Source organism: Cyanistes caeruleus, chromosome 5 (assembly GCF_971803275.1).
Source record: "Cyanistes caeruleus chromosome 5, bCyaCae1.hap1.1, whole genome shotgun sequence".
Classification (NCBI taxonomy): Eukaryota; Metazoa; Chordata; class Aves; order Passeriformes; family Paridae; genus Cyanistes; species Cyanistes caeruleus.
This window is the reverse complement of record NC_141705.1, coordinates 30,768,373-30,793,906: the sequence shown is the minus strand read 5'-3', so window position 1 is coordinate 30,793,906 and position 25,534 is coordinate 30,768,373. Positions and strand designations below refer to the sequence as shown.

The 25,534-nt window shown below is 35.2% G+C and overlaps 1 long non-coding RNA gene across 1 annotated transcript; it reads right to left on the bottom strand.

Moving 5' to 3' along the window:
- Positions 1 to 5,644: 5,644 nt before the first annotated feature.
- LOC147653018 (uncharacterized) lies at positions 5,645 to 20,307 on the bottom strand. Its single transcript, XR_015287427.1, has 3 exons — positions 20,143 to 20,307; positions 14,565 to 14,615; positions 5,645 to 5,758 (listed from the first exon to the last, which is right to left on the bottom strand). It is a non-coding gene; the product is annotated as an uncharacterized LOC147653018 (long non-coding RNA).
- Positions 20,308 to 25,534: the final 5,227 nt, after the last annotated feature.

Genomic DNA, 25,534 nt, shown 5'->3' with positions numbered 1-25,534 from the left:
GCTGTACAGTTCCAGATCTTTCAGGCTTTCTTCATATGACAGGTCCTCATTATCTTCATGGCCCTTTTTTGGACTAATTCCAGTAAATCCATGCCCTTTCTGTACTGAAAAGCCCAGAAAAAGATTCAGAACTCCAGATGTGTCTCACCAGTGTTGAGGAGAAGGTAAGGATCACCTCCCTTGACCCTGAGCTGCTGGTTGATATTCTTCCTAATGATACCCAGGACTAGCCACTGAACTTCTTTGCCATAAAGGCACATTGCTGGCCAGCTCAATTTGTCTCCCAGAATGCCCAGGTCCTTCTTTGCAGAACAGATTTTCACTTGGTTGGTCCCCATCCTGTTGTTGACATCATGGCTGTTCCTCCCCTGGTGCAGGACTTTGTGTTTCCTTTTTCAGAATCTCATGGATATTGCTGGATTTTGAACTTCGTAAGAATGTCAGACCATTTCTGCAGCCTATTAATGATATTAATAGTTGTGAAAAATCCTATAATCCTATTAATGATATTAATAGTTGTGAAAAATCCCCTAAGTGGCTGGCTGAAGCCAGTAACAGTGATCAGAAAGTTCACCAAGAGTAAAACAAAATGCCAGAAAAATAGGTAGAGGGGGAATACTAGTATGCTCATAATCAGTGAAATTCCAAATCCTCTAAAAGTTTTTAAAGTTATTCATTTGAGCAGCTGTACATCTTGAATAAGTACAGTTGTTCACAGGAAAGAACCAAATTGGAAACCAAAAATTTTACCAGGGAATACTCAGTGAAGACTGACAAATATGTTTTATAATCACATGAAAAGTTGCATTGATACTGTCATATTACAATTTTCTAAACCAGATTCTTTTGCCTGTACTCAGCTTGGCTAATATTTGTCCCACAAACTGCCAAGCACACGAGTTCAAAACAAAGCAGTTAAAGAAACTACTTAGGAATCAGCTATTCTGTTTCGGTACAGCTTAAAACATTTTGACCATAATCTATGGTTTGGATGGAACACAGGCTTGTAGCAAGCACACTATCTCTTTCTTCATCTGCCACATGGAACACCTGTGTATTTCAGCATATGAATCCTTGCTGGAATGAAAGGGCTGAACTTAGTGTGCAATGCCACCTCCCAGTTCTGTTCCTATCCAAGCAATTGGCAAATATTACTGAATTTCTTCCTACTTCTCTAGACACACACTACGGCTTGGTTCATCCAAAAATCTCTGGCATTTTATCCAACTCTGTGTGGTCTTGAAATTCCTGGTGTGGTCCTCAAGCAGACAATACCCAGTATATTTGTTTTCCAAATTGTAGGTTTAGATACAGACTTGTAAAATGAGCGGTACTTTTCTTTTGGTTCTGATTCAAAAATTTAGATGTTTCATTAAGATTAATAATTTGTTTTTCTTAGTCACAAATCCCCACATAAATATTTCACAGAATTCCTTCAGAGTTCCATGCAGGACTTATTTGTCATGACTGTTATGAAAAATTACATTCCTGTGGATGGATATCTGATTATTTTCACACTCTCACCGTTTTTTCTTTAATATCTACAATTTCTAGTTGCCTCAGGGGTTGAACGATGAAGTAGGTGATCTTTCTCAGTTATTTTCAATGTATGCATATGACACATTGTTTATGATGCAGTGAAACTCAGCTGTAAAAATAATTCATGACAGAACAAAGCTTTTAGAAGATACTCAGCTATAAGTTAGATAAATAGGTAACACTTATGACATACTTGTAATTGTATTTGGCATTGATTTTGTTTTAAATTTTCATTCCCTGAGACAATTCTTATACCAAGAATAGTTTTCCTTGAGTTTTATGAATTCTAAAGCAAAATCAGGAAGAAATTATTTTAATATTGCTCAGTTTCAACAAAGGACTATAGCCATTTCAGATCAAATAATTTAAAAAATGGAAATGTTCTTGTCAAACTGATGGCATAGATGTAAACAAGAATTATATCAGCCACTTTTTTACCATTAACAGATGTGATATAATACAATACAGGACTGTAAATATTCTTCACCAAAGGCAGATTTCAAGGCCCATATTTTTGGGCCAGAAAGCAAAGTGGTTGTCTTAGTTGTCAAATAAAACATAGGGAAAATATTTTATGATCCTAGCAATGTCCCTTGAAAAGAAGTACTTCCTCATGCCAGCTGGAGCAATTCAAAATCCAAAATCTAAGTAAAATTCATCCTGGGTGGATCTCATTATTGAATACTTACAGGCTGTTTATTTTTTTGCATTTTTAATGAATTGAAACCCAGTGAAAACTGACTTGTTTGGATGACAAGGTAGGATCTGTGTGTGGAAATCATTGGTGCCTTTTGTAAGAATTAGAGGATGGACTGAGTTTTTAAATTCTAATATATAAAATCTTCTAAGAAACCTTCCATGCTGTTTCAGTGTAGCTTGATAAATATAGATAAAAATACTGATAAATACAGAATCTTGAAAAATATTTGACTTCCATATATATAGACATGCAATCTGATGGTATTACTGTTTTTTTACTTTTATTGTTAATAAAAACCAAGATGGTTGGTGAAAATATAATCACATATATTAAGGAATGCTGAGGTTCATGATCTGCCTTCTTCTTAATATTAGGAAAAAGAAGTCTTTTCACTTTTGTGTGAAAAATGAGATGTTCTTTTATCCATTAAAACTTGTATAAAAAATTGGTTCCCCTGTCTGTCTGGAATAACACTCATGTGTCTAACGCTACCTAGCTAGATGTTTCCAGAGAGATAACACTAGTGATGCATGTGGTGGGAAAGAACTTAACAGTAAAGTTCTGAGACATGTCCACCTCTTTGGGCTGGCATGTTTTAGAAAACAAAGTGGTTTGGAATGAACCACTGGTCTAAGTCTGTACCACAAACCACAGCTCTCTGAAAGAGTAAATCAACACACAGCAGCATATTTCAGCTGTGTCCTCACACGGACTACCATCAGGTAAAGGTTAACGAGTACATACTTCATTGCTAATGTTCTGTTTCGCCTGTTTTCTAGATAAGGTCCACTGATTATAAGCATAGAACTTAATTGCTTTTCTTGTAACAGGCTGTTTCTTTTCAGTATGTAGTCTTTGCTTAAACTTCCTTACTTTTCAAACAACGGGGTGTAGAGGGAAAGCCATATGAGGAACGGCTGAGGTCACTTGGTGACGAGTGACAGGACCCAGGGAAACAGCATGAAGCTTTGTCAGAAAAGGTTGAGGTTGGATACTAGAAAAAGGTTCTTCACCCAGAGGTGGTTGAGCACTGGAACAGGCTCCTCAGGGAGGTGGTCACAGCATCAAGCCTGACAGAGCTCAAGAAGCATTTGGAGAATGCCCTCAGGCACACGGTGTGATTCTTGGGGCTGTCCTGCGCAGAGCCAGGAGCTGAACTCAATGATTTCTGCTGGACCCTTCCAAACCAGCATATCATATTCTATGATCCTATTGATGCCTTGAGAAGGCTGACCTACAACAGAGGCTAGACAGAGTTAAAGAATAAAGTAGGTGTTTATTGAAGGACCTTAAAGAATACACCTTGGGCAATACAAGAGCCTGGCCAGGGCTACACCCAGGTGGACCCAAAATGGTAACAAAAAGGATGATTGGTCATGAGGTCTCACACTTTTATAAGTTTTGGTCCATTTGCATACCAGAGTTAATTATCCAATTACAGCTGCAGGGTTATGGTGGGTTATGAAGTCCCATCCTTGTTTTCTCTATTCAGTCCACTGTCGTTTATGCTTTTGGGCCTGAAACTTGTAATGTTTGCCCTTGGTATCAAGCTGGAGAAGGATTGTTTTGTCTCCATACTCTGAAGAGAGTTTACTGACACATAACAAGAAGCTCAGAGCTATATGCCTAGGTAGCACAGAATCTGAAAAAGATGAAAGCTGAAACTTAAGGCATCATTATGATAATAATTAATATGAAGATACTAATAATAAAGAGGTTCAGATATAGGACAATCAGAAACAACATCAGCTATGTTGGTCCAGTCCCTTCCTCTAATGCCTAATTAATTTTTTACTAGATGAGCAAACCATTTGCATGACAGAAGTATGATTTAACCTAAAAAGAGATTTTTCAGATCACATAACCAGACCCTGGAGATTTTCTTCAGGATAATTACCTGAGAAACAGAATTGCTTTGCTCTTTGAATTTAAAAGGACCTCTGTCTCCTTTCTCAGCATATAAGGAGCAAACAGATATGCATGTGCAAGGCATAAAAGTGACTAATTGAATCATTAGTATATAGCTTCTAAATAATGACTTTAGCAATCTGTTGAAGATGAGATCTAAAACTATATCAACATGCTAAATTATTAGGTGGACAGCATTAGTATCTACAGAAATCTGACCTCCTTTCTCAAGGCCTATATGAAACAACTGGAAGACTAGATGGAAGGAATCCATATACAGAGATCAGGAGACAGATACATTGCTTTTGGCTTATTACTCTATTCTTTTATTCCTTTGGCTATTTTACTAATGATTTTATCTTTTTGACAATCAAAAAACTATTCTTTTGTTCCTTCAGGTGGAATTTTGACAAAGTTATCTATAATCAGCAGAAGATAATCACTTTGACTGGCTACAGAGAAAGAATAATTATATTCAGGCAGTAAAACCTGAAGATATCACTCCTTCAGGTCATATGGTAGCACCATGTGGTTTGTTGTTCAAGGTCCCATATGCAGCTTCAGCTGAGGAATCCTAAATTTTCTAAACTGAAAGACTCAATGTTTTCATTATCTTATTGCCGTTGATTTCCTTTCTCTCTTTATACTGTTTTTTAGGTAATGTTTTTGTTGCAGTTTTATAGAGTTATGGTGGGTTTTTCCTAGCACAGGTCATCTTTTATAACTCTGTTGCTATTGGAATATTGTTCTGACTGTGGTGGCTGCATTCCTAATATATGAATCTTGATTTTTGCCAATTGAAAGCTCAGACTAGAGACAGGTACAGAAGCACCTACAGAATCATTATTCTCAAGTTATGGTCTTTTGAGATAAATAAAATAGTCATGCTTTGATTTAGAGTGATTTGTCTTGAAGCTCTAGAGCATGCCTGTATTTTTTCTACTATTATACTGAAAATTGATAATCAAGAGAAAACTCCTAGCTAAAAGTATACTCACAACCATTCCACCCTCTAATAAATTCCCTAGAACAGAATGTTTAAGTTCCTTGTGTGAGTTTCACATGCTGTGTTCATTTCTGTACAAAGTAATTGACTTATTAAAAGGTGTTGCTCATCACAAGACAGTGTCAAATAATCCTGTGGTTTGGATTGCATAAAATACCATTTCTCTTGATTGCTGAAGATCAGCTCCTTTCCCTTAGAAGGGAAGAACTCAGGTTGATAAAAAAGGGTAACTGACACACCAGTGAGTGCTGTAATAAATTTAGACTAATGCTGGTGACAGTGGCCTTGGGAAACATATCCACATTTGCAAGATTGATGTCTTCATTACTTTCAACCTGTACAATACAACAGCAATATAAAATATTCTCTTCAGGTTCTTCCAGTTATTGGTATATCACTTGTACCTTTTCAATTTTTAAAATGAAGTCCATAAGAGTTTGTATTCTTCATAATAAAAATTTACATCTTTCATGACCAGCTAAAATAGTTACCTGATTTTATTAACTCATAGCAAGTTGGGTTGACAAAGAGATAGTTTTTGCATTTTCATTTTTCAGAATGCTTCCTGTTGGATTTTTGCAGCTTGCTTGATATTCTTCTGTATTCTGTGGTGGAACACACACATATAAGCTTTAGTACTGAGCAAAATAGTTAGAAAATGTTTAACTCTATTTAGCTATTTCTGTGCTAAAACTAAAATAATGTCTCAAGAGTACAAAGCACATTGCATTCTGAATAGTAGGTATGTTTGATGTCTTCCTTTCAAGGAAAAGCAACAGAGCATAACCTGAAGCATTATGACTAAAATATTTGTTTGACAGAAGCATCAATTCATCTTGCCTTATATCAATATCACAGAACTGCACGCATTTGAAGTACAAGAAATTAATTTGTTCCCCACCCAGAGTGCATTTTTAAGATATCTGATGTTATAGAAAATAAAGCATCAGCCGAAGAAAAAAAAAATATATAAAGATCTAATACACTTCCAGAATGACTGAATTGTGACACTACAGTTTCCACAGACATTACATATTTTTGCAGGTGGTGTAAAACCTGAAATCCTTTGAAATTATGGAGATCTTTTCAGATAGATCAATACCGAATGGATAAGCTAAAGAAGAATATAAAAGAAATAGAAAAGATCAAAAAGATCAAAAAGAATAGAAGAGAATACAGTGCATTTTATTTTTTTAGGGCACCTCTTGTATTCTGAGTACCTTGAATTTCTTTACAAAGTAATGAATCAACTATTTTACTTGCACCAAAGCAACCATTATGAAAGAAGAAGATATCATGTGCCAGCATTTCAAACAAGTCCCAGCAAGCCTCCTGAGTTTCAAGCCTAGTTTTTAGGCTGTGCTACCTGATTCTATCCAGGAGTAATTGTGTTTGAAAAGTTGCAAGTGCAAATAAATAGTAAAGAAATCCTGTAAACCTATATTACTTTTAAGAACTGATTTTTAAAATACTGAGTTTACAAATTTATGGAAGTGCAAGCTTATCCTTGGAACTCAGTTTAACTGACTTGGGTTTTTTTGCAAGTTTTTGTTTGTTTACTTGAATTTTCTTTGTTTTAGAAAAGGCAGGGGAAAATTAAATTAAGATTGAAGGCCATTATGAGTGCTTTTGTAATGTGGAAGTGGTTTATCAGAAAAAGGAGGAAGTCTTAAAATTCAAGCTGAAATAATCAAAGGCTGAGAAAAAGCTGAAAGAGGTGAAGAAGCTCAAATATTTCATCTCCTGTTTTCATTCCAAAATTATAGACTGAAAACAGAAAATGATGGACAAGTTTGGAAAAAATGTATCAGTCACAAAAGATACTAAAATTCTTGTTCAGAGTTTGATTGATATGCTTATCTACATTAAATCTGTACCAGGGATGAGTATATCAATTTCTCTTGTTTATCCGGTTAGGAAACAAGAAATGGTTCAGGCTTTGATAAAGCTTTTTTAAAAAAGGAAGATCTTTCTTGTGAAGGATTTCCTTTCACAAGAAATCTTGAGTTGGATTTTCTGAATACCTCAAATAAACAAAAGCATGAAAGAGAAGATAAAAAGGACGAAGAAGTTGTTACAGCCATTCCAACCTGAACCTGTCTTGGTCTTAGAGAAAAATGTAATTTTCAATATTGCTTTCTTAACAGGGAGCTAAACAAAGCACAAAGCTTGATTTAGAGTCATGTAAATGCTATGACATTACAGGAATAGGAAAATCTATCAAAAGAATATCTTTAAAATTAGGAAAGCATTAAAGTACAATATGCAATGTTTAATAGACTTAAAATACTCAATCAAAATACCTTTCCTAGTGACATTTCACTGTATCTATGCACAATAAGTTTTAGATATTCACCAGAGAGACTCTTCAAAGACATAAGACAATATAACAGCCAACACACAAAGAGGTTTTACTTTAAAAAGTATTACCATTTGATATGCCTACTTAAGAAATTGTTCAGGAAGGTGTGCACATAATACACGCTAGATTCTCTATCCTCACAGTGTAAAGGCAAATGATTACTGTGTGTGGTCCAACATGCAAAATTCTTCATGTAGATTTTTTTCTTCAATGGTTAATGTCATCTCAGAAGGGTCTCAAAATTTTGTATTTTTAGAGGTTGAAGTATGCAAAGGAAAATGATGCAAATTCACATGAATATAGAAGTGCAAGCCTTTTAAATCTTCAGAAACTTATATAGATGCTAAAAAGTGGCTTATACATATGTTGTCACTTAACTCTCTAGAATATCCACTGCCCAATGCTTTGGAAAAATACAAAGTAATATTTTAAAATGAATGCTTTGGGCTTCCTCTAAAAAAGCACAGAAATAGGACCACAGTGACACTTGTTGAAGTAGACTAGAGAGGAAAAGTCCTCATATATGAAATTATAGCTTGGCACAAGCCTCTGAGACCATCTCTTACACTTGAACAGTGAACTGTGCCACCAAACTGTATTAGGGGAAGTGCTATGTGCTTCTGTTGAAAACTCAGAGAAAATCCTCTGGTTCTCAGAAAAAAGAGGAGTAGAAAAGTGGAAAGCTTCCTGTCGAGCACCCCTTACCCCTCTTGGGGTAAATATAGGCCAAATGAACTCCTTTTGGGTGGTGTCCTAGCCGGGCATGCCTCACCTCTTCCTTCAGCCTGATGCATCCAGGCAAATAAAAATTACTGGGAAAAATGAACTTGGAACACAGATTGTGGACCCAGGATTCAACTTCCAGCTGGCTCTGGCTGCTGCTGGGGCTGCAGGGCTGACAGCTCTGCTGACACCTCCAGGGAAATACCTTTTCATGTCAGCTAGGGAGAGCAAGCTGAAGTGCAATAATTTAGAAACACAGATTAGGGATCTATTGAAAAGATTCAGTTGCTATTACTGTGGTGCTGTAGGACTGTTCTTTAAGTTATATATGTTATGCTCAAAGTAAAAACTTCTTAAATAACCTGGTTGGTCAAGCTTCATAACTTCTTTCAATTTTTCCCTTCAAACAACATTAATTTTGAGACATTTTATTACACAATTTTATAAAGTCTCGGGGAAGATGGCAACAGTATTCCTGAGGTTTTTTTGGTTCTTTTCTCCTGAATGATAAAAAGGAGCAATGAAAAAAAAAAGGTGGACCCCTCTGCATTGGTAACAGAGCACCTATCAATCAGCTCACAGATTCAAGGTTTGATTTTGCTGCTATTAAAAGAAATTTAAAAATGCAGGTGATTTTCAACTATGCTTAGAACCTAAAAATTAATTGGGGAAGCAACAAGAGTTTACTTTTGCAGAAAACAATTCTTAATCCTGTGTTTATGAAAGATTCCTACTGAACTAAATATCTATTGTCTGAACCAGCTTCTAAGTATAATTCCCATATAATAGGAATTATATACTGGTCATTGAATTCAATGGGGAAAATCATATCGTACTAGATATGTATAAGAAGGTATTCTAGAAAATGCCATAATTTTTTGGCTGATTTGTATAGGATCAAATTCTATTTCTATAGATTTGAATTTTCTTTTACCTTTGTAAGTTACTTCCATGAGAGCTGTCTAAAATGAAAAGAGACAAATATTAACTTCAACACATTTTCCTAGTGCTATCAGTGTCTCTACTGCACAGTGTTTCTGCAATTTTCATTTTTATTATTTTCTTCTGTTATTTTTACTTTTCTACTTAAGCTGCAAAGTAATAAATAACCTTTCCCTTTCTTTTTCCTTGATACTATTGTTCAGAAAGACACTTGAATATCTAATTGTTTTGATGTTTTACAAGAGCAAAATGGGTTTTTTATCACTAATTGCAATGTTTCACATTCCTTCAATTTTAACTGTTTTGAATCTCTGATTGCTGAATTATTTCATATTTGCAGGTACAGTGTGGATGCTTAACTACTGTAAAAAAGCTGAATAGTCCTAACAAATAGACAATAGAATTGTCACAACCTACCCCAACACTAAGTTTCACACCAGCAATTTTCTTAAACCTGATGCTGAGCAATCCCAAGAGCTTGCTGAAGAAACTGCTTCATTATACTGACTTGCTGCACTTTGATTATCAAGTAAATTGCACAGGAAAAAAGAGATTTGGAGAATTCTGAACAGGGTTAAATCTGCATGTACAAGAGCTTTTAATAGTATGTGTTATTATATCATTTAAACAGTAATGTTGACAAATGGGTGCATTTCCTGAAGAACACTAAATTATGGAAACCCTTAATGACACAAGGTAAATATGAGGCACTTTAATACCAAATAGTAATTAATTCCTTAAGAAATGCAGAAATATGAGATGCTTCTTTCACAACATAAACACAGTGATTAGAAAGAATTGTAGATATTCTCCCTCCTCTTTCATAATTTCTGCTAGATGTACATGATCCTATGCACTTTGACTTGACTGGTCATGTCCATGTCCTGTATTATTAGTCAGACAGAAATGTGCTTCACTACTTTCAGCATGTTTTTCTTGAAATAAAATATATGCTTTATTATCATATTCCCACTGTCTAAGTGAAGGAGTCTTTGTCTCATAAATTTATGATGATTTATAGAAAACACTTAACATTGATAAATAATGGCTATTGTTATTCTGGTTTACAATTGTCCTGGTAACAATGTAGATTGTTTGGACTAGAACAATTATTATTTAATATGTTTCTGTACATTTGAAGAGGATCATGTTCTTCTTGTATCACTCAGCAATTACTCAAGGTTGAATTTGTTTTTTAACTTAAACAGCAAGGAAAAGTCTTTTTGTTTTAATAAATGGAATATCAAATAATAAAATTATTTTACAAAAACAGAAAATAAACTAGGTTGTGTATTTTCTATTTTTACATAACTTGGTAACTTTAACTGATATACTATGTAGTCTAGAATAATTAAATAAGATTTTAAGGAAAGGGTGCTATTATGTACCATTTTATACATGTAGTCCAACGCTATTGCTCTACTAATGTCAAGGTTGTGGATTTGATCCCTGCATGGGCCATTTGTTAGACTGTGGGCCACATGTTAGACCTAATGATCCTTGTGTGTCCTTTCCAGAATATTCTGTGATTCCATGCCTGTCTTTCACCAGGGAGAAATTACATCCCATAGTCAAACTGGTACATGCTTAAAATGAAGTAACTCTATCATGTGGGAAAATACGACAAAATGAAGAATAAATTAAATGAAAGAAGAAATTTCATATTATGAAATGTTGCCCTGTGGATGCAAAACAGAAATTTAAGGAAAAAAAAAAAAAAGACACAATGAAAATGGGTCAGTATTCTTAGTGACTTTAGTAAGTCTCAGAACTATATCTACTTACACATATGTGAATAAATTATTCAAAGGAACTTAATTAAATTAAATTAAAGAGAGAAATTATTATACTGTTCTAAAAATGAAATAAAAAAGAATTCATGAAGAATTCATTAAAATGAGACATGAAATGAAGTATAATTCTGCTCTGTGTCAGAAACAGAGGAGGATGTATTCTATTCCATGTATTGTAACTAATACTGGGACCTTACCACGTAGTTGTAAGCAATTTATGAGACTGGAATCCATACCAAATAGGAAGCAGAAGTGTGAAAAATGTATCATCAATGAAAATAGAAGTAAAATATACAGTTTAAATTCTCTAAATCATGCTCATTTTCTGCTTCAGGTATGGATGAGGGTCCACAAATAAATTTTTCAGGGTTTTTATCATCTTCCTCATTCTGAACATAAACACACAGAGGAAATGCAGGACACTTCCATGTTTATATTCTTTTACAAAAATGGAACAAACTCCTGTGAATTACTGTTTTTTTCCATATAGATGTGCAGGTAGTAAATTGAGAAGAGTTGAAAAATGCAGCATATTGTACATCTCCACATTGATATAAGTGGGCACATAAGTGGAGTAATCTTCTTTGGGAACAAGGAAATAATAGATAACTTCTATTACTTATACTGCTCCTGAGAAAAGTGGAGGTATAGTCTACCCCTTATTTAAGAATAGAAGAAAAGTGACAGTCTACATCTGTGTAATATGAATTGTACTGATATAGTCATCTATGTTCTTTCATCTTCTTGTCAGTGCAAAAGGCTTGGAAGAAGTAATAAAAAAAATCTCGTCTTTGTAGCTTTACATATATTCTCATATTTTTCTTCACAAGCCAAAAGAGAGTCAAAGCAGAATAAAAGTGATGTGAGTTTAGGATGAAATTCTTTCTTTAATATTTTAATACTGCTGTTTTCATATTCTGCATCTTTTTTCTTGTCTGCAGCACTCAGATCATATTAACAAGAAAGTAACATGAAGTTTATTTTATAGTAGTAAAAATCTTCTGCCATTGTAAGTGAAATATGAATGAGGTGCTTTTAATTAGAAATTCTGTCTCATAAGGGATTATAAAATAGAGCTAACTGATATGGTAAAATAGCTGAATGCTATACTTGAATTTATAGAATATCCATTATATAAAGTGTTAGATTTTAATTATTTGAAAGTAATATATTGAATGTTGAAGATCAACTCTATCTCTGATATCATAGAATAATTTGGGTTGGAAGGGACCTTAAAGATATCTAGTTCTAACACCTCCCTGCCGTGGACAAGGACACCACTCACTAATCAACGTTGCCCAAAACACCATCCAATCTTTTATCTTTGTCCTTTATCACAGAATGCACAAATATTTAATTCTACCCAAAATACAAAAGCAAGTTGTTGTTTTTTTTTAAAGTACTCACTTTACAAAACTAAATGGTCCAGCAGCCTTGCCTTTTCCTTTGAAACATGGAAAAATAAAGTCAGGTTTTGTAATTTTCTAGCTCTTCAAATTGTCCTTATGCTGTTTTCCTTTCTGTTCTGTTCCTCTGTTTTTTTACTTATATTTGACTCCAAAGGAGAGATTAGGCATTTTTATCATGCTTACTGCTCACAGAAAGAGCACATGGGAGCAAATATCCAATAGATATTTTGCAGATTTGAATTGTATTAATTTCAGTCAGGAGTTTTTCATAGAGCATGAGCTGAATAAAGAAAAGTATAATCTTGGATACAAACAAAGGTTTGCAGAAAAAAAAGTGCAAGCTATTTTCCTACAAGTGGAAAATTGCAGTGTTAGAAGCTAATTGTCCTAGTAGAAATTCTGAGATCATCAAAAAGCCCCAATTAATCTCTCTGCCTCGAAGAAGTGCTTCCCCTTTACACACCAAAAAAATTAAAGCTTAAGGCTTTTATGTCTGGGATATTTTATTTGCTGAGGCAAAGCAAAGGTTGTGACGTGGGACTTTGATGTATTTGGTTTATGTCAAATGAAATAGATTCACCTGTGAGGTACATCTGGTGTATATTACACACAGAATATGTAACAGTTTAAACTGTAAGTGAATTACAACAACCAAGATATGGACTAAGGAAGAGAAGGATTTTCTGACTGCTACTTACCACATGATGTGCTGTAAGAAACAGATATTAGAGCATATCTACACACTTGAACACCTTAGGACAGCTGTCAGGATAAATGTGCCTTCAGGATCTAAAGCTTGTCACAGCTGGTTTCAAACAAATAGATGAGAGCTAACTGCAGGGTGGTCCATTCCCTGCATGTTTGGAAAGACCTGGAGTTTAACTGAGCTAGCAAGCATGTCTCTAAGCTGCATGTAAAACTTCAAATGCTGTAAAAAACATAACAGTATGTGCATTTCTTAACAAATGCAATGCAGCAGAAACACTTTGGAAACCTCCCAGCTCTGTCTGCACACTGTATGTGGATGATTTGTCACATCCTTCTGTAGTCTCTCCTTAGCTTGTGACAGACAGAGACATGTATTGTGAGCTGTATTAATGCATGAATTCAGCTTCTTTAGATTAGTATTTGATGCCTTCCAAAAGGCTAGGCATGTGCACTGCTTTGTGTTTTACTCGGAATAACTGCTGCCAAAGCTGGGATTTGCAGCACCTAGTCCTGATGATCAGGCAGCTGTAGGTCTGAACTGAGGTAAAGGGAGAGGATGCCCTGACTGGGAGAAGGACAGGAGCTGAGAGCCTGGGACTCCCACTGCCCTTGTTGGTTTTGGGCTTGATATGGAGAGCTGTCTGTGACCACATGGAAAGAGGATTGATATTGACAGAGTATTTCTGGGAGAAATAGCAATGCATAGAGACTCAGTGGCAGGTTTTCCAAGCTGAGACTTGATTATGTGAAGCTCTGATTAGAATAGTCACATGATATTGTCATAGATGTCTGCAAAATCTGAGTTAAAAATATCAAAATTCCCTATGATTCAGTGAGAGGAAAAATACGCCAGTATACAGTTTGTCTTTCATTTTAATCTAGGTGAATAATATGCAGATTCTATTCTCTATCCTTGCATAGGCAGCAAATTGGCTGCATGATAACCTAGTAAAGGGTTGTCTTTACAAGGACAGATATAGGGAATCCTGGTTCTGTCATCAGCATCATGGAAATTTTGATACGTAATAGCTAATATTCTGTACATGAGCAATAAGAACAGTGTGAAATGCTTCTAAATAGAAAATATACACTCTGGTCATCATTTGGCTACTTATTAGCTTACAATTTTTGTGAGTGTGTGTGTGTGTGTGTGTGTGATATTCTATAACTCACAGAATACATTCTGCCCTATCTAAGATACCACTAGAAGAAGGGGTATTCCTGGTACCAAGTCCCCACTTTGAAAGTCTGGAAATAAGAATCTTTAATTCATAGGCCATACAACATTTCACTACTTGATTGTCTAGTAAGGTTGGTTATTGCAGAAGGAGGAGGTAAACCAAATTAGTAAAGACAATATTCAAGAGATGTATTAGAGCAAAAAAAATTTCCTTCTGCATGGTGATAAATAAGTAAATAAATACAGAATACAAAAAGGCATAATATAGGATAATAAAAGAAAGGTAAAACATACCATGAAAAAATGAAGATGAGAGACTTGCCCTTTTAACCCAGTGCTCAGTTTCTGAAAGAAAGTATTGCAAACTATGGTTAATTTTCTTCTTTGTGCTTTGTGGATGTCAAATCAAGGTCCTTTATGTTTTTTTTATTTTTTCCCCTCTTAAAAGCAAAAAAGTTAAGCACAGACAATTAGTGTTCTTTCATAGGCAATTCATAATTTACAAAGATTTTAGAAAATTCAAAAAATATTTCAGCATGACTTTCCAATGTCTTCTTGAATATATTAATTTAATTATGAAATTTAATTATAAAAATTACCTTTCAAATCTGGACCTAAAATCCAAATTGTAGAATGAATGAAACTGCTACAAAAATTCTAACTTTTGCAATTATATGCAGTTTCAATGAACATGTGCTTTTCTTTTGTAGTATTGACCTGTAGATTTATACAATGATAGAATAGCTCACATGAAGTAGGTGCACTGTGTATTAACAATCTTTTCCATAAACCTCTATGTCCAAAATGTCATAGTTTCTTGGTAGATTGTGAAGAAGTTTTCATTTCCAATAGATGTGAAAATTCTTGAAACGAGGGCTTTTGGTGTCCATAGAGACAAAAACTCATGATTTTTTTTTTTAATTTTTGCTCTTGGATGATAAAACATCCATAACAAAAGTTTTCATCCATTTCTCAAACAAAACTTATCTAGATTAACAGAAAAATTACTTCTTTAGTGCTGAACTCCATGTACACCCCAAAATGCTTGCCATGTAAGATTTTAACAGGGATATTATATAACAAATTTGTAGAAGCATATCTATTGTAGGTCTCAGGCAAGACTTTACATTACTTGCCTCCCATTGCAGAGAATGAAGAAATAAAACCTGAAATTTCAATTCATGATTCAGATGTTATCTCTTAACATCTTTACCACAATAATATTTAAAGCTGATGCTACTTTTCTCTCCCTTATGGCAACTCCCTTATGTGTGTCTTCAGAAGATAATTCCTGGTCAAGTCCACTTAATGGTATGACCAGAGTGAGTTAGCTGAAAGATTCTATTTTCCATTTGATGTGAAAAATCCCAGTTAAGCTTCCACATGCTTCATTGTTGTGCCAATAACTCGACATTGTTCGGTGACACTGATAATATAAACATGCAAAAAAGAAATTAAAAAAAAAACTATAAAAAAATCCATATGAATTTATTTTTAATTATCATTGAGAAAAAATGCATTTTCTGTCTGAATAATGTACTTATTTTCCATCCCATAAAATTTCAGAAGTACACATTAATTACCTTTTTTTGCCTATGACCATGGTTAATGCCTTAATAATAATAACAACAATAATAATAAACAAAAATACAGGCCTGATTCAGTTCAAGGCACTATTAATTGTTTGCATTGAAATCCTACACAAAAAAAAAAGGGGTGATACAGGGTAAAACACTACCATTTACTAATTGATGTTCTGTAATTCTCTCTAAATGCAAAACCCACACTACCCCTAGAATCTTACAGTCTGAAAGATTATTTGCAAAGTGGCTAAAATTAGATGCAAATAGAAAGTTTAATCCATGTACCCAATGATCTGATAAGTGACATTTCTACATATTTGCATATATATTATTTAAAGAGAACGACAGGCTTGGTTTGATTAAAATGCAGCCTTGGTGAAAAAACAGAGGAATGCCTTCTCAGACACCTTCAAAAGTGTAAATGTAGCAACGTCTTATCACACCATAATTTATTTTAAATTCCATTAAATGCAGCAATAAGTTTTAGCCTTATTCTTTTTCCTTCCAGAAAATATTTGAAGTAATAAATAGCTCACTGATTGGAGCTATTTTAAACTTAGCAAGTTAAATACTTAACATTCTTCCTCTATAGCATGTACTCCAGTCATCTGGGAAAATTAGTGTTCCTTATAAAAAGAACCACACTGAAACAATTCAGATAGTTCAAAGCCTTAGGTTGCCTGCCAGAACTTGCTTTAATGTATTTGTTTTGTGAACTTTAAACAAGGGACACAACATTTATATGTGTACCCTATAATTATGCAATTTGTTTTTTTAGAAATCATTCTTAGGGCTAAGGCATTTTCAGAGCTATAAAAATGTTTATAAATCAGATTATAAAGTGATACAGTAGATCTAAGATTGTTTAAAGCACAGGACTGGGAGTCATAAGAACAGTGACTTTCTCTGACTTCACTAATGACATTATGGAAGAAACCTTTCTGTAACATTTAAGTTTAAGCATTCATAGGAAAAGAAAGGCAACATCAGCTGCAGGGAGGTGGGGACACACAAATAGATGTGTTCCCTTCAGACAACCTTATCCCTCATAAATTGCAGTCAATCCTCCTCTGCAGTTTCATTCACCAAGATGCACAGATATTTTTCTAGGAAGAAACAAGAACTGAACAGCTTGGTCAGTGTGGCTAATATCAGTTTTATTTTCTCTCCCTTTAATTTTCTAATGAGAAAACAAATAGGAATTTATAATCTGTTGTTGAAAACACTAGGATATCGAATCTCTCTCATATTTCTTTGTTCTGTAGACTGTGACACCAGCCCTGGGATGCAGCAAGGATTTAAATGACTGTAAACAGGCTGCGTCTTGGGACATCTAAACCTGCCCTCCTGCTGCCCATCTGAGACTCCCTTAAGTGAGACTGACAACTCAAAAACTAGGCTTGTTTGGGATTTAGAAATATTTATTGTGTTTCCACAGGTAACAACCCCATGGCAGCAGCATTACTGTCAAAAATGAGGTGTGCTATACATCACACAAATCACTGTCTAGGCAAGCTGCTTTTTAAAAAGGACACTGAATGTGTCCAGCTGTGTGCTCTGTTTTCCTAAGTGCACCAAGCAGCAAAGTGTATCAAACATTTCTCTGCATCAATCTTCACATTCCCAGTGAGGGGGTCATTTGATTCATTAAGCCTCTACCATTGTAGACAACTTCCCATGATGGGGTATGCTCTACTTTCTCATTTTTAATTATTTTTCACACTCACAAAAGCAAATAATTCTTTTATTTTCTTGGTAAATCCATGAGTGTTCTTCTCCTGTCTTCTTGTATGTATGTTGTTTTTTTCTGATTGAGGTTAAATTGCCTTTTCAGCTCCCTGGATTTTCCCTCTTGTGTTCTTCAGGATGTAAATGATTTTTTTTTTCCCACAGCAATAAGGAACTTCCTGACCATTGTGACCTGTGAGAAGATAATGGGAGTAACCTTACATTAAAACACCCCTTAGCAATCACAGGTGCATCCCTTCCAGTGTCAACTTCAGTATGTCAGACTGACTGGAGTGGTTGCTACCTTTGATATTCTGCTGCTGCTGTTAGTCCTTCCTTCCCCCACACCCTGTCACTAAAGATCTGAGAGGCATGAAGACAGAACTTGATTTTCAAGGTCAGTGTAAAGAGAACATTGGCTGTCTTTGTTTTCTGGAGGGTCATGTAAAAGACAGGGCTCTGTCTGAAACAAAAGTTACACATCTAGGTGTTAACTTGCAGGATATGCCCATGGCCAGTTCTCTCTTTGCCAGTGGCTGGCAGAGCTGGGGACATCACAGTCTGGCTCCCTGTGCTCCCTGCCTCAACCCCACAGAGCCCTGCAATCATCTTTGAATTGCTCAAGGTCTCCCTGACCAGTAAGATTGGTATTGAAATGAATGAGCAGAATTCTTTTCCTGAGAAAAGAGAGCAGTCTGTGGGCTGGACAGTATGTTAAGTGTGTTCCACTTCTGAGGAAAGGCAGTGCAGAGCCTTAGCAGCAGTCTGCACTTGTCCTGGACCAGACTGGTTGTATCTTGGTTTTGCAGTCAGTCACCGCTGCCTGAGCTGCTTTAGCTTCAGCATCAGGAACTGTCTGTGGTAAAGGCACAGGAATCCTGTGCAAAAAAACAACAGACCCCTGGGGCAGCAGGGGCTGGGGCATGCTGAGGGGCATCTCTCAAGCTTTAGTTGTGTAGCAATGAAAAGAAAGCAATGCATTTCATAAAAATAAAGGAAAATAATAACACTTGTGCCCAGCTTGGAGGAGAAATGAATCATTGATCTCATGCTTCTCCTGGGAAGGAGAAGGAAGAAATTCTCTTCATAAACATGATAGTCCTTACTCCAAAGGCAGCACAATGTCAATGACCACTATGTCATATTCTCTTTTCCTGAAAATTAGATTTTCATCCTTAGGATTCAGGGGATCGTCAGGAAGGCCAATACAGCTTTCAGCAGAACAGTGGTTTTGAGTAATAAATTTACCTGTATTATTAACATATATTAATGTATAAACTGTATTATTCTGTGTCAGTTTGGACTAGGAGAGTTACTATTATACAATTTGGATTTCTAAATTGTTAAAACAAAAATTGGAATGACAATTCATTCTTAGATTCCCCTTAGACCGATATTGATGATGTACCCCCATTGGCAGCAAGATGCAGAGCACTGTGCCCTGTTCTGCTTTATCACTGTTATCACACTGGGTCTGGCAGCCCCATGGAGTGACTGGGCCCACTGTGAGCATGCCTCTGCTCCAGCTGTGGATTATCATTTTTTATCTTATTATACAAAGTATTTTTGGATAATTCTATTCTGGGTAACAAGTCTGATTAATGTGCCTGAACCAAGAAGTCTGCTTCACTAAATGTATGAACTTTCAGTGAATAACACTTAATAGTGTGAGCTTCTGCATGATATAACAAACTGAGGGAAAAACGTCTTTCAAAATCTTCTCCAAGGTATAATTTTTCTGCAGAAGATTTAGCTACTTGAGTGTGAGATAAATCTATCATACTTCTAATTTCAATGGCACATACACATTGGTAATCTAAAAGCAGTCACTTACATGGTGATAATGCAGCCTGACCTGGAAATAGTGAAGGAGATTGTTCATAATGATTATTTTGCTAAAGATTTATTAAAATAAATAACAAGATTTTCTTCCAGACCCACATAACTAGACTATCACCTCTGAGTGAGTACACCTATACTGCCTCTCCAGTGGTGAAGAAACAAAATGGTGTGTGATTTATGTAATGGAAATTCATAGACACCTGTATGCACATGCAGTTGTGTGTATGGTTCTAATATAGAACATGGGATTCATTGAAAAAATCCTTTAAAATAAAACACTATAGGGAAGTAACAATATGTGTATCACTGAGTGTGATTCATGCTGAGTGCTTACTAATGCTTTCTTCTTCTTAAAAAGACTTAAATAGTCACAGAATCATGTTCTATTTTTCATAAAGTCAATTAATTCTCCTTTATTTTGCAAGTTTAACCCCAGCTGGAAACTAAACACCACAGTTGCTCATTCACTCTCCCCCTTCCTGGTGGGATGGGAATTATAATCAGAAAAAAAGTTAAAACCTGTGGGTTGAAATAAGAACAGTTTTATATGTGAAATAAAGTAAAATTAATAATAGCAGTAACAACAACAACAACAACAACAACAACAATAATAATAATAATAACAATAATAATAACAATAATATTTATTATATTGAAAAGGGGAGAGTGAGATACAGGAATAAATCCCAAGGGAAAAAATCAATGCTCAGTAAAATTACCAGCTGCTGACCAATGCCCAGCCTGTCCTGAACTATCACTGGCAGTTCCTGGGAGCTTCTCCATATCCTAAACATGACATTCCATGGTATGGAATATCCCTTTGGCCAGTTCATGCCAGCTGTCCTGGCCATTCTCCCTCACAGCTTCTTGTGCACTTCCTCACTGGCAGAGCCTGGGACACTGAAAAGTCCTTGATTTGGGGTAAGCACTGCTTGGCAACAACCAAACATTGGTATGTTATCAACATCATTCTCATACTGTATCCAAAACTGTTCCCAGCTACTGAGAAGAAAATTAACTCTTTCCCAGCTCAGACCAAGACACTGATTTAACTCGAATAACATAAGAATCTTAAAACTGAAATTTCTTGAAGTGCACTTTAGAAGGTGTCTAGTTCTTTTAGAATGAACTTTTTCCTTTTAATATATCAAAAACTGCAGCATAGAATGTGTTTTAAAATAAATATTGCCAAGAATTCTAAGCAAAGTTCATTTTACAGAATGAATTTCCCCAGACACTGAAGTTTTATTTCTCACACTCTCTTATATGGCACCTTGGCATTAACAGATGAGCTTTTCTTGAAGATCTTGCATTCACTACTTGTCTCACAGAACATTTTCATGTATATTTTTATGTAAAACTTATTCAAGTTTGTTCACATAAATCATATGCTTCAACATTTTGCCTTTGTAATGAAAAATATAACCATTAGAGGCATTTTAAGCCCTGGAAATAATTCTATGAATTCAAATTTTTTTGGTTTTTTTGTCTATTTTCTTGATTTTCCTCTAGTCCTGTATTTCAGTGCAGGTCCTTGAAATTGTTCAAGTGTATTTACAGTAAGATACCAGCTGGAAGAAGATTAGGTACGTCTCAGCAACTTAGGTGGTACAATAGTAACTTCTGGACTAAAGAGACATCTGTCCATCTTAATGATGAATTAATCTTATAATTACATACACAGAAGGAGTGGATGAACTATCTGACATGACATAATTTCTGTGTGTTTATGTAATCCCCTTGTGCCTCTTGCATTGAGGAGAAGCTATGTTTGTTTGTTTCTGTGCTAGAGGCTGATGTTCCCTTAGCAGGGATGGCAGACTTGATACACAGACTTTACTGAACTTCCTTTGCCTATACTCCAGTATATTAGCCTGAAGGGAAATCAATATTCCCTGTTTTACCTTAGCACTGGGTTATAAACTGCAGGAGTCCAGGAACTGGCTCGTGAGTCTGTCAGTGTTGCCTTTTTCTGTAAGGTGTGTTACTGAGTAAAGGGTCAGTAACTTCTGAAACTAATGTTTGGGGCTCATGGAGACCCTGACTCCAGCTCAGGATGTTTTCTATGTACAAAGTTGAATAAATTTTTTTTAAAGTTAGATGACCCTTTGAAAGTCTCAAGAGTAATCAAAGAGTAGCTAGCTCAACCACATGATAAATGAAAACAGATTTCTTGTACCTGAACCTGGGCTGTCATCCTAGATGAATTCCTAATGTAGCCAAAAAGACAAGTAGCAGTGTATCAGTGAAGAGAATGACTTGTGCACTTCAGAGCTGGTGCACTTGGTGCAGCAACAAACTTATAAACAAAGCTGGAAAAGGGGACTGTGGACTACAACCACAACCTGAGCTGCCTCTGGCTCATGTGCTTTTTTTAACTTTGGGCTAAATAGTAGCACTTGTCATCTTACCCATGCTTATGACGGCCTCAGCAACTTTTGAGATGAATAAACAGCTTTCATTTCAAAATGGATTTCAATATGACAAGGGTGAAAAATACATAATGTGAATAAAAGGGTGTCTGTGAGTCTGTCAGGTCTATGACTCTAACACAATAAATAATACTTGTTAGCCAAAAACTTTCATAAGAGTTTGAAGTATTCCCTATGTACAAGCTACAGATTTGTTACCCCCAGAGTGTCAGTAGAGATTCAGCTTTAAATAATACAGGACATTAAGCTTGAAACATCAATATGTGTCAGACTTACACTTTGCAAGACAGAAGATATATGATTCCTTTGCCATAATGATTAGAGGTGTAAGAGTTCTAATATCCAAGCTATATTATACTGCTTCTGATAGTACCAAGAACTTGTGTCCTACAGAAAACCAGGCATCTTATTAATCAAGTTTTTCAAAGAAAACCTGCTCTCAGATCTTCAGGACTCAAAGTGTACACTCAAATAGTGTCTTCTGTTTGTGAAAGGACTAGGGTGCCAGTTCCCTGAATAATATGTGAATTTTGCTCAGTAGACACTGTGCAGTCAAGGGTGTCCCAAAATATTTTCAAATAAAATATAAGTTAAATTAAGTGTGAGAAGGAAAATTATATAAGGGACTAAATTAACTTATGGGAATCAACATACACATTTTCCATGGTTTAAATTACAAAGTATCTCTCCATGTTACAGGAAATAAATTAAGAACTTGTGAGAAATAAGGGAAACAAGGCTGCAATGCAGGAACAACTAGTCAGGGAATTAGGATACATTTATATAAAAAATCCATAAGCAAATCATAGACTTTTTTTTAATCATATTCAGTTTATTGTTTGACAAAATGAAGGAAGGTCAGAGGAGGGTGGTGCTGGAGCCAACTACCAACTGGCAGAAACTGCAGGAATAATATCTACATCCAGTTTTATCTGATAAGACTCCTCCTTTGTTCTTTCTTCCTGCCTAGGACAAGTTCTGCCCTTTGATGAAGGTGAAAAAGATGTTTTTGAGTGAGGGGTGGTACAGGAAGAAGTTGAGGAATGTGGTTTTACTGCATATTCTCCATGCAAGTAAGCAGGAAGGAGAAGAAAGAAAAAAAACCCCATTTTATTCTTTGTGAGAAAAGAGGAGTATCTGATTTGGAATTAATTTTCCTTTTCCCTAATTTTCCATTTAGATTTTATTTGATCTTCCATATTGTTACATAGGAATTAAAAATTTAAGTTATTTTGGTAAGTGAATTCTAGCACAATTTCTCTAGCATTTGAAGTCTCTAACAGTCTACTGGAACTTTTTCTACTTTTGATTGAAGTGAATGTTTTTCCAAACTATGCACCCATCCTGTTCTGGCATTTCAGTCTTTTCAGAATGAGAGATGATGTAATAATTTTGGATTTTAGAATTGTTTTCTAAGTCATGGAAAATCACACAGTGAAAAAGCAGGTGACAATATTTTCTCCTGGAGAGCTCAGGCTCAAGATTTTTTTGATCAATAGAGCTATAATCTACAAACCATCATCCTGTGTGTTGAGACTCAGGGACAACTGATACTCTATACATGTTTTCTTGGTTTAGAACTGAAATTACAACTTTATATTTCAGGCAAACTCCATTGTTCTGATGGTTTTTAGTAAGCACAAATCCTAGGTTAGTCTTTTTGATACTTAGCTTCAATAGCATACTAATTTCACTAAATAAATTTTAATAACTATTATATATGTATTATAAAAATAATATAATTACATCAATGCATACAATATATATAATCTATATTATGTAATCTATATTATATATTTATATATCATATATATATATAATTGTATATTATATTAATAATAAAGAAATAAAATACTTCATGCTAATAGCATACTAAGTTCACTAGTTTACTAAACTATCAGTCCAAGTTGTGTGAGGGAACAATCCAGATATCTACTTGTCTTTGTTAGTTTGAAGTTCCTTACCACCAGTTAAAATGTGATAGAGACAGATTCCTAATTCTTAGAGTCCCTCAGATTTGGATAGAAATTTTCAAATCAGACAGTACAAAGGTCTTTGTCTTGCAAACAGAAAATCTTTAAGAAAAGCCTCATCATTACAAAAAAAATGAGTCAGAAGAGGTATTCCAGTTGCCTGGCATAAAAATGATGACGTGACAGAACCCACATAACTGGAAAATAATTTTTTCATTAAAGTAGCAGAAAATCCAAATGAACAGCTTCAAACTTTGCCATTATCTACTGTTAAAAGTCTATAATATGCAACTTTCAAACCAGCATGAAACCTAATTATAGAATAATTTTGCTGTAGCTGCTTCTATTTACATCTGTTCAAGCTCAGAAGCACACAATCCAGGCTTTCCTATGGCATCAGCATGTTCCTGACCTTTCTTGATGACACTTATGAAGGAATTTACTGCCTTTTGAAGACTGATGCTCCTGGTATTGGGTACTATGACAAAGCTTCAGTTTATTCCATTGCAGAAAATCTACAATAAATGCCAATTATGTGCTTTATTACATAGGAATCCTTTTTTCTGACTGACTTTTTGTCTCCTTTCAGCCTCTCCACAAAACCAAAGTGACTCTTTCAGCACAGTAGTTGGGGAAGCAGCAATGGGTAAGCTGCAGGCATGTCTACCACCACTTTATCTCCATTTGCCATTTAGCTGGATATAGCTATCTTTCTGGAAGGTGCTCTACACACCCCTTTACTCACTAGGTCATTCTCTCTTAAGATTATCTTCAGTTATTTGAGATGAAAATATGTATTTATTTGTATTAGCATTAACTCTTCACATCAACCACTGCTGGACCACAAAGAAAAATTCTACAAAAAAGAGGGATACTGAATCATCACACTCTTCAGGAACCTATCTCCACTCAGGAATTGATTATAATGGAATTGCAGAAGACATAGAATTTAATTGATAGTAGCTATTAAAGTGTGTTCAGTTTGAAGGCTCTGGTGTTCATCCTTCTGTCATTGCCTGGACATTTCACTCACATATTTATGATTCACAGATATATTGTTAATGTAGAGTTGTGAGTCATATAAAATTGTGGTATTTGAAGTGTTTTGCCTTTTTCATAAAAATATATAGGGCAAGGGGCTCAGACTGCATAAAACTTGCATACAAATCCACCATACTTAAAACTTGAGAAAAATCTGACTGTTTTCTTATTTACTAGTGCTCTTATTGCAAGAAAGGTGGATACTTCTGAACAAACAGGCTACTACTGTCTTTCTGAACCTTTAATCTCTAATGCATGTCCTCTTAAATTATCAGTATGGTCTAGAATTGTTCAGGCACTTGAGAAACCAACTGGAATTTGAGTCACAATTATCATTCAAGATCCCTTTTTCTAGAGCAGTGACACACCACTGTAAAAGGCAAAATAACACTTTCTGGCCCAAACAGTAAATTAGAAAAATTGATCCAAGTTTCACTCCTCTCTAGAAATTAACTTATTTACTTCAAGTCAAGCACTTTAGCGCCAGTGTCTTAGAATTTTAACCACTTGGATTCATGGTCAGATGAATTTTTATACATATTTGATATTTTGTAACTCTCTCAGTTGGAAATGGTTGCCTCTCACTAGTCCAGCATAAGCTTCTTCCCTAGTTTCCTACTCTCTATCTTAGACAGACAGTAACAATTTCCATGTATATATATATA